This window comes from Lytechinus pictus, chromosome 10 (assembly GCF_037042905.1).
Source record: "Lytechinus pictus isolate F3 Inbred chromosome 10, Lp3.0, whole genome shotgun sequence".
Classification (NCBI taxonomy): Eukaryota; Metazoa; Echinodermata; class Echinoidea; order Temnopleuroida; family Toxopneustidae; genus Lytechinus; species Lytechinus pictus.
In genome coordinates, this window is record NC_087254.1 from 17,414,779 (window position 1) to 17,422,957 (window position 8,179).

An 8,179-nucleotide genomic window follows, 5' to 3' on the forward strand; every position below is an offset into this window, starting at 1 on the left:
GGCATATTAATATTTTATTTACAGTATGGAAATTTTGGTTTTAAAATGAAGTTTCACAGATGATGATTGATGAAGATTTGTTAGGATTTGTTGGACATGTTGAACTTGTTTAAACTCAGCGATATGGCGAGAGCACTTCTTTTCATGCGTTCAATAATGCGAGTGAGTTGAGGTTCACTTTTACTTTCCTAAACAAATTGTTTCTTTCTTAATCTTTGCTTATTGGATTCTGCCACGCATGAATGATTTGCTCAATATTCCTTTAAAAAACAGAGTTTTTACAAGTATTCTTTTAACTAGTTAGAAATTTTACATTTAATGATTCGGATATCTATTTCCTCTTCTCTTTTTCTGGGACACATTGTACATCCCAAAACTGTATTGTCTGATAAGCTATAGGTCATACACAAAGGAAAATATGCTTTTGTAAAGATAATTACTTTTTCGCCGCATCTTGGTCTGGTTATATGTGTAGTACATAATTCGGAGGCATGCGAAAATAAACTATGCAATATGTCCTGAAATATGACTCAAATTTGCTAGACTGGGCATGTGCGGGCACTCATCTGGCATACACAGTAATGAACAACAATATTCCACCGACCACATTTGGAATTTTCATTCGCCGCAAACGATCGGAAAAGTGTTAAAATCTGGTTTTAGTAAAGGTCAAATTCTTTCTTTTTTTACTAATTTAAGGTTAATTGAGATAATGTGGGCAAATTGTAGTACATAATTAGGAGGCATGCGAAAATAAACTATGCAATATGTCCTGAAATATGACTCAAATTTGCTAGACTGGGCATGTGCGGGCACTCATCTGGCATATACAGTAATGAACAACAATATTTCACCGACCACATTTGTAATTTTCATTCGCCGCAAACGATCGGAAAAGTGTTAAAATCTGGTTTCAGTAAAGGTCAAATTCTTTCTTTTTTCACTAATTAAAGGTTAATTGAGATAATGTGGGCAAATATCTCGTCGTAATAGTGCCTCGTTATTGATGTTCTGTCATGCGTTCTGTCATGAATATTCGTAAAATTTAACCCCTCGGATTTCTTCAGTAAAACTGGAGGCTTCGAAGGTGGACATTAAAAGGGTCCTCATTGCCATTCTTTTTTTGTGCTTCTTTAGAAATGAACAGCTGCATGCTTGAATAAATTTGTTGACTGTTGGAACTCGAGTCATAGAATCTTCTTGCTATAACCCTAACCCTATAACACTTTACATATAACACCTTACACTACACCTTACACTACACCTAGCACTTAACACTACACCTTACACTATACCTTACACTTAACACTACACCTTACACTTAACACTACACCTTACACTACACCTTACACTTAACACTACACCTTACACTACACCAAACACCTTAAAATACACCTTACACTACACCTGACACCTTACACTACACCTAAAACCTTACACTACACCTAAAACCTTACCCCTAACCCTTTCCCTAAATAATCCAAGACCCTGGCCCCCTTTTGTTCATGGGAATTTTAACTTTTGTAGCGAACCAGTCTGCTACGGTTTTGGTTATAATGCAGTAATTGTAGATGGCGCTATAGCTTTTGGTGCGTTAGAACTCAAAGATCGACTTACGCAACGCTCTGCGTAAGGCAGCTCTTGGAGACTATAAATAGCGGAGTTTCGCAGTGATCTCGTCTCTTCGACGCTGGCCGAGGTCGGAGTCGAACGACGAACTCCCTGCGCTCCTGTCCAACTGGGCTGAATCAAGAAAAGGTTTGGAAATGAACATTACTCGCTTAATTTCTACTACTGCAAATACAATTCTGGATAATTGGTGACGGTGTTAATTGTGATAACCTGTAAGAGATGCTGAATGATGTATAATTGAATTATGACCGTAGTCATACACTAAATGTATTCATCGTCTCCAACCTGTGTGATCTATGGAATCCAATTGACTACTACAGTATAAGCCTTCCCATAGAGATTATACAGCTCCAATCGAAATCACCTATCATTATCCCGTCCATATTCCCTCTCAACACTCCACCCCTGTATATTTTGGGAAAACATAACACGCCCGGTCTCTACATTACGCCACATATACAGATATAACGAAAGCGCTCGCAGTAAGGATAACTAGTAATTCATCAACGGATGAAGGTGATAGAGGCAAGGGTCAGGCCGGTCCCCCAGCATCCAGGACCCGTTCCAAGACAGAGGGTCGCCACACAAAAGTAAATGTTTTTTTTGCAATCATTTTGCCAACTCTTGATAAAACAGAATATCATCCCTGGTCCAATAACACTCTTGAAACATTCTGATCTTATATGATGACATATTACTTTGATATCATTGTAATTCAGAAGACCTATTTATGCATATTGTTTACTTGTACAATGTACACCTGAAAAAAAAGTAATCCAGAATTCTCAGGCATATTAATATTTTATTTACAGTATGGAAATTTTGGTTTTACAATGAAGTTTCACAGATGATGATTGATGAAGATTTGTTAGGATTTGTTGGACATGTTGAACTTGTTTAAACTCAGCGATATGGCGAGTGCACTTCTTTTCATGCGTTCAATAATGCGAGTGAGTTGAGGTTCACTTTTACTTTCCTAAACAAATTGTTTCTTTCTTAATCTTTGCTTATTGGATTCTGCCACGCATGAATGATTTGCTCAATATTCCTTAAAAAAACAGAGTTTTTACAAGTATTCTTTTAACTAGTTAGAAATTTTACATTTAATGATTCGGATATCTATTTCCTCTTTTCTTTTTCTGGGACACATTGTACATCCCAAAACTGTATTGTCTGATTAGCTATAGGTCATACACAAAGGGAAATATGCTTTTGTGAAGATAATTACTTTTTCGCCGCATCTTGGTCTGGTTATATGTGTAGTACATAATTCGGAGGCATGCGAAAATAAACTATGCAATATGTCCTGAAATATGACTCAATTTTGCTAGACTGGGCATGTGCGGGCACTCATCTGGCATACACAGTAATGAACAACAATATTCCACCGACCACATTTGAAATTTTCATTCGCCGCAAACGATCGGAAAAGTGTTAAAATCTGGTTTCAGTAAAGGTCAAATTCTTTCTTTTTTCACTAATTTAAGGTTAATTAAGATAATGTGGGCAAATATCTCGTCGTAATAGTGCTTCGTTATTGATGTTCTGTCATGCGTTCTGTCATGAATATTCGTAAAATTTAACCCCTCGAATTTCTTCACTGAAACTGGCGGCTTCGAAGGTGGACATCAAGAGGGTCCTCATTGCCATTCTTTTTTGTGTGCTTCTATAGAAATGAACAGCTGCTTGAATAAATTTGTTGACTGTTGGAACTCGAGTCATAGAATCTTCTTGCTATAACCCTAACCCTATAGCACTTAACATATAACACCTTACACTACACCTTACATTACACCTAACACTTAACACTACACCTTACACTTAACACTACACCTTATACTTCACCTAACACTTAACACTACACCTTACACTACACCTTACACTTAACACTACACCTTACACTACACCAAACACCTTACACTACACCTTACACTACACCTGACACCTTACACTACACCTAAAACCTTACCCCTAACCCTTTCCCTAAATAATCCAAGACCCTGGCCCCCTTTTGTTCATGGGAATTTTAACTTTTGTAGCGAACCAGTCTGCTACGGTTTTGGTTATAATGCAGTAATTGTAGATGGCGCTATAGCTTTTGGTGCGTTAGAACTCAAAGATCGACTTACGCAACGCTCTGCGTAAGGCAGCTCTTGGAGACTATAAATAGCGGAGTTTCGCAGTGATCTCGTCTCTTCGACGCTGGCCGAGGTCGGAGTCGAACGACGAACTCCCTGCGCTCCTGTCCAACTGGGCTGAATCAAGAAAAGGTTTGGAAATGAACATTACTCGCTTAATTTCTACTACTGCAAATACAATTCTGGATAATTGGTGACGGTGTTAATTGTGATAACCTGTAAGAGATGCTGAATGATGTATAATTAAATTATGACCGTAGTCATACACTAAATGTATTCATCGTCTCCAACCTGTGTGATCTATGGAATCCAATTGACTACTACAGTATAAGCCTTCCCATAGAGATTATACAGCTCCAATCGAAATCACCTATCATTATCCCGTCCATATTCCCTCTCAACACTCCACCCCTGTATATTTTGGGAAAACATAACACGCCCGGTCTCTACATTACGCCACATATACAGATATAACGAAAGCGCTCGCAGTAAGGATAACTAGTAATTCATCAACGGATGAAGGTGATAGAGGCAAGGGTCAGGCCGGTCCCCCAGCATCCAGGACCCGTTCCAAGACAGAGGGTCGCCACACAAAAGTAAATGTTTTTTTTGCAATCATTTTGCCAACTCTTGATAAAACAGAATATCATCCCTGGTCCAATAACACTCTTGAAACATTCTGATCTTATATGATGACATATTACTTTGATATCATTGTAATTCAGAAGACCTATTTATGCATATTGTTTACTTGTACAATGTACACCTGAAAAAAAAGTAATCCAGAATTCTCAGGCATATTAATATTTTATTTACAGTATGGAAATTTTGGTTTTACAATGAAGTTTCACAGATGATGATTGATGAAGATTTGTTAGGATTTGTTGGACATGTTGAACTTGTTTAAACTCAGCGATATGGCGAGAGCACTTCTTTTCATGCGTTCAATAATGCGAGTGAGTTGAGGTTCACTTTTACTTTCCTAAACAAATTGTTTCTTTCTTAATCTTTGCTTATTGGATTCTGCCACGCATGAATGATTTGCTCAATATTCCTTAAAAAAACAGAGTTTTTACAAGTATTCTTTTAACTAGTTAGAAATTTTACATTTAATGATTCGGATATCTATTTCCTCTTTTCTTTTTCTGGGACACATTGTACATCCCAAAACTGTATTGTCTGATTAGCTATAGGTCATACACAAAGGGAAATATGCTTTTGTGAAGATAATTACTTTTTCGCCGCATCTTGGTCTGGTTATATGTGTAGTACATAATTCGGAGGCATGCGAAAATAAACTATGCAATATGTCCTGAAATATGACTCAATTTTGCTAGACTGGGCATGTGCGGGCACTCATCTGGCATACACAGTAATGAACAACAATATTCCACCGACCACATTTGAAATTTTCATTCGCCGCAAACGATCGGAAAAGTGTTAAAATCTGGTTTCAGTAAAGGTCAAATTCTTTCTTTTTTCACTAATTTAAGGTTAATTAAGATAATGTGGGCAAATATCTCGTCGTAATAGTGCTTCGTTATTGATGTTCTGTCATGCGTTCTGTCATGAATATTCGTAAAATTTAACCCCTCGAATTTCTTCACTGAAACTGGCGGCTTCGAAGGTGGACATCAAGAGGGTCCTCATTGCCATTCTTTTTTGTGTGCTTCTATAGAAATGAACAGCTGCTTGAATAAATTTGTTGACTGTTGGAACTCGAGTCATAGAATCTTCTTGCTATAACCCTAACCCTATAGCACTTAACATATAACACCTTACACTACACCTTACATTACACCTAACACTTAACACTACACCTTACACTTAACACTACACCTTATACTTCACCTAACACTTAACACTACACCTTACACTACACCTTACACTTAACACTACACCTTACACTACACCAAACACCTTACACTACACCTGACACCTTACACTACACCTAAAACATTACCCCTAACCCTTTCCCTAAATAATCCAAGACCCTGGCCCCCTTTTGTTCATGGGAATTTTAACTTTTGTAGCGAACCAGTCTGCTACGGTTTTGGTTATAATGCAGTAATTGTAGATGGCGCTATAGCTTTTGGTGCGTTAGAACTCAAAGATCGACTTACGCAACGCTCTGCGTAAGGCAGCTCTTGGAGACTATAAATAGCGGAGTTTCGCAGTGATCTCGTCTCTTCGACGCTGGCCGAGGTCGGAGTCGAACGACGAACTCCCTGCGCTCCTGTCCAACTGGGCTGAATCAAGAAAAGGTTTGGAAATGAACATTACTCGCTTAATTTCTACTACTGCAAATACAATTCTGGATAATTGGTGACGGTGTTAATTGTGATAACCTGTAAGAGATGCTGAATGATGTATAATTAAATTATGACCGTAGTCATACACTAAATGTATTCATCGTCTCCAACCTGTGTGATCTATGGAATCCAATTGACTACTACAGTATAAGCCTTCCCATAGAGATTATACAGCTCCAATCGAAATCACCTATCATTATCCCGTCCATATTCCCTCTCAACACTCCACCCCCATATATTTTGGGAAAACAGACCACGCCCGGTCTCTACATTACGCCATATATACAGATATAAGGAAACCGTTCGCAGTAAGGATGACTAGTAATTCATCAACGGATGAAGGTGATAGAGGCAAGGGTCAGGTCGGTCCCCCAGCATCCAGGACCCGTTCCAAGACAGAGGGCCGCCACACAAAAGTAAATGCTTTTTTTAGCAATCATTTTGCCAACTCTTGATAAAACAGAATATCATCCCTGGTCCAATAACACTCTTGAAACATTCTGATCTTATATGATGACATATTACTTTGATATCATTGTAATTCAGAAGACCTATTTATGCATATTGTTTACTTGTACAATGTACACCTGAAAAAAAAGTAATCCAGAATTCTCAGGCATATTAATATTTTATTTCCAGTATGGAAATTTTGGTTTTAAAATGAAGTTTCACAGATGATGATTGATGAAGATTTGTTGGGATTTGTTGGACAATGTTGAACTTGTTTAAACTCAGCGATATGGCGAGAGCACTTCTTTTCATGCGTTCAATAATGAGAGTGAGTTGAGGTTCTCTTGTACTTTCCTAATCAAATTGTTTCTTTCTTAATCTTTGCTTATTGGATTCTGCCACGCATGAATGATTTGCTCAATATTCCTTTAAAAAACAGAGTTTTTACAAGTATTCTTTTAACTAGTTAGAAATTTTACATTTAATGATTCGGATATCTATTTCCTCTTTTCTTTTTCTGGGACACATTGTACATCCCAAAACTGTATTGTCTGATTAGCTATAGGTCATACAGAAAGGGAAATATGCTTTTGTGAAGATAATTACTTTTTCGCCGCATCTTGGTCTGGTTATATGTGTAGTACATAATTCGGAGGTATGCGAAAATAAACTATGCAATATGTCCTGAAATATGACTCAAATTTGCTAGACTGGGCATGTGCGGGCACTCATCTGGCATATACAGTAATGAACAACAATATTCCACCGACCACATTTGAAATTTTCATTCGCCGCAAACGATCGGAAAAGTGTTAAAATCTGGTTTCAGTAAAGGTCAAATTCTTTCTTTTTTCACTAATTAAAGGTTAATTGAGATAATCTGGGCAAATATCTCGTCGTAATAGTGCTTCGTTATTGATGTTCTGTCATGCGTTCTGTCATGAATATTCGTAAAATTTAACCCCTCGGATTTCTTCACTGAAACTGGCGGCTTCGAAGGTGGACATCAAAAGGGTCCTCATTGCCATTCTTTTTTTGTGCTTCTTTAGAAATGAACAGCTGCTTGAATAAATTTGTTGACTGTTGGAACTCGAGTCATAGAATCTTCTTGCTATAACCCTTACCCTATAACACTTTACATATAACACCTTACACTTCACCTTACATCATACACTACACCTTACACTACACCTAACACCTTACTCTACACATTACACTACAGCTTACACTTAACACTACACCTTACACTACACCAAACACCTTACACTACACCTTACACTACACCTTACACTACACCTAACACTTAACACTACACCTTACACTACACCTAACACTTAACACTACACCTTACACTACACCTGACACATTACACTAAACCTAAAGCCTTACACTACACCTTACCCCTAACCCTTACCCTAATTAATCCAAGACCCTGGCCCCCTTTTGTTCATGGGAATTTTAACATTTTGTAGTGAACCAGTCTGCTACGGTTTTGGTTATAATGCAGTAAACGTATGTAGCGCTATAGCTTTTGGTGCGTTAGAACTCAATGATCGACTTACGCAACGCTCTGCGTAAGGCAGCTCTTGGAGACTATAAATAGCGGAGTTTCGCATTGATCGCGGGGGGCAGGCTGTCTCTGAGAGG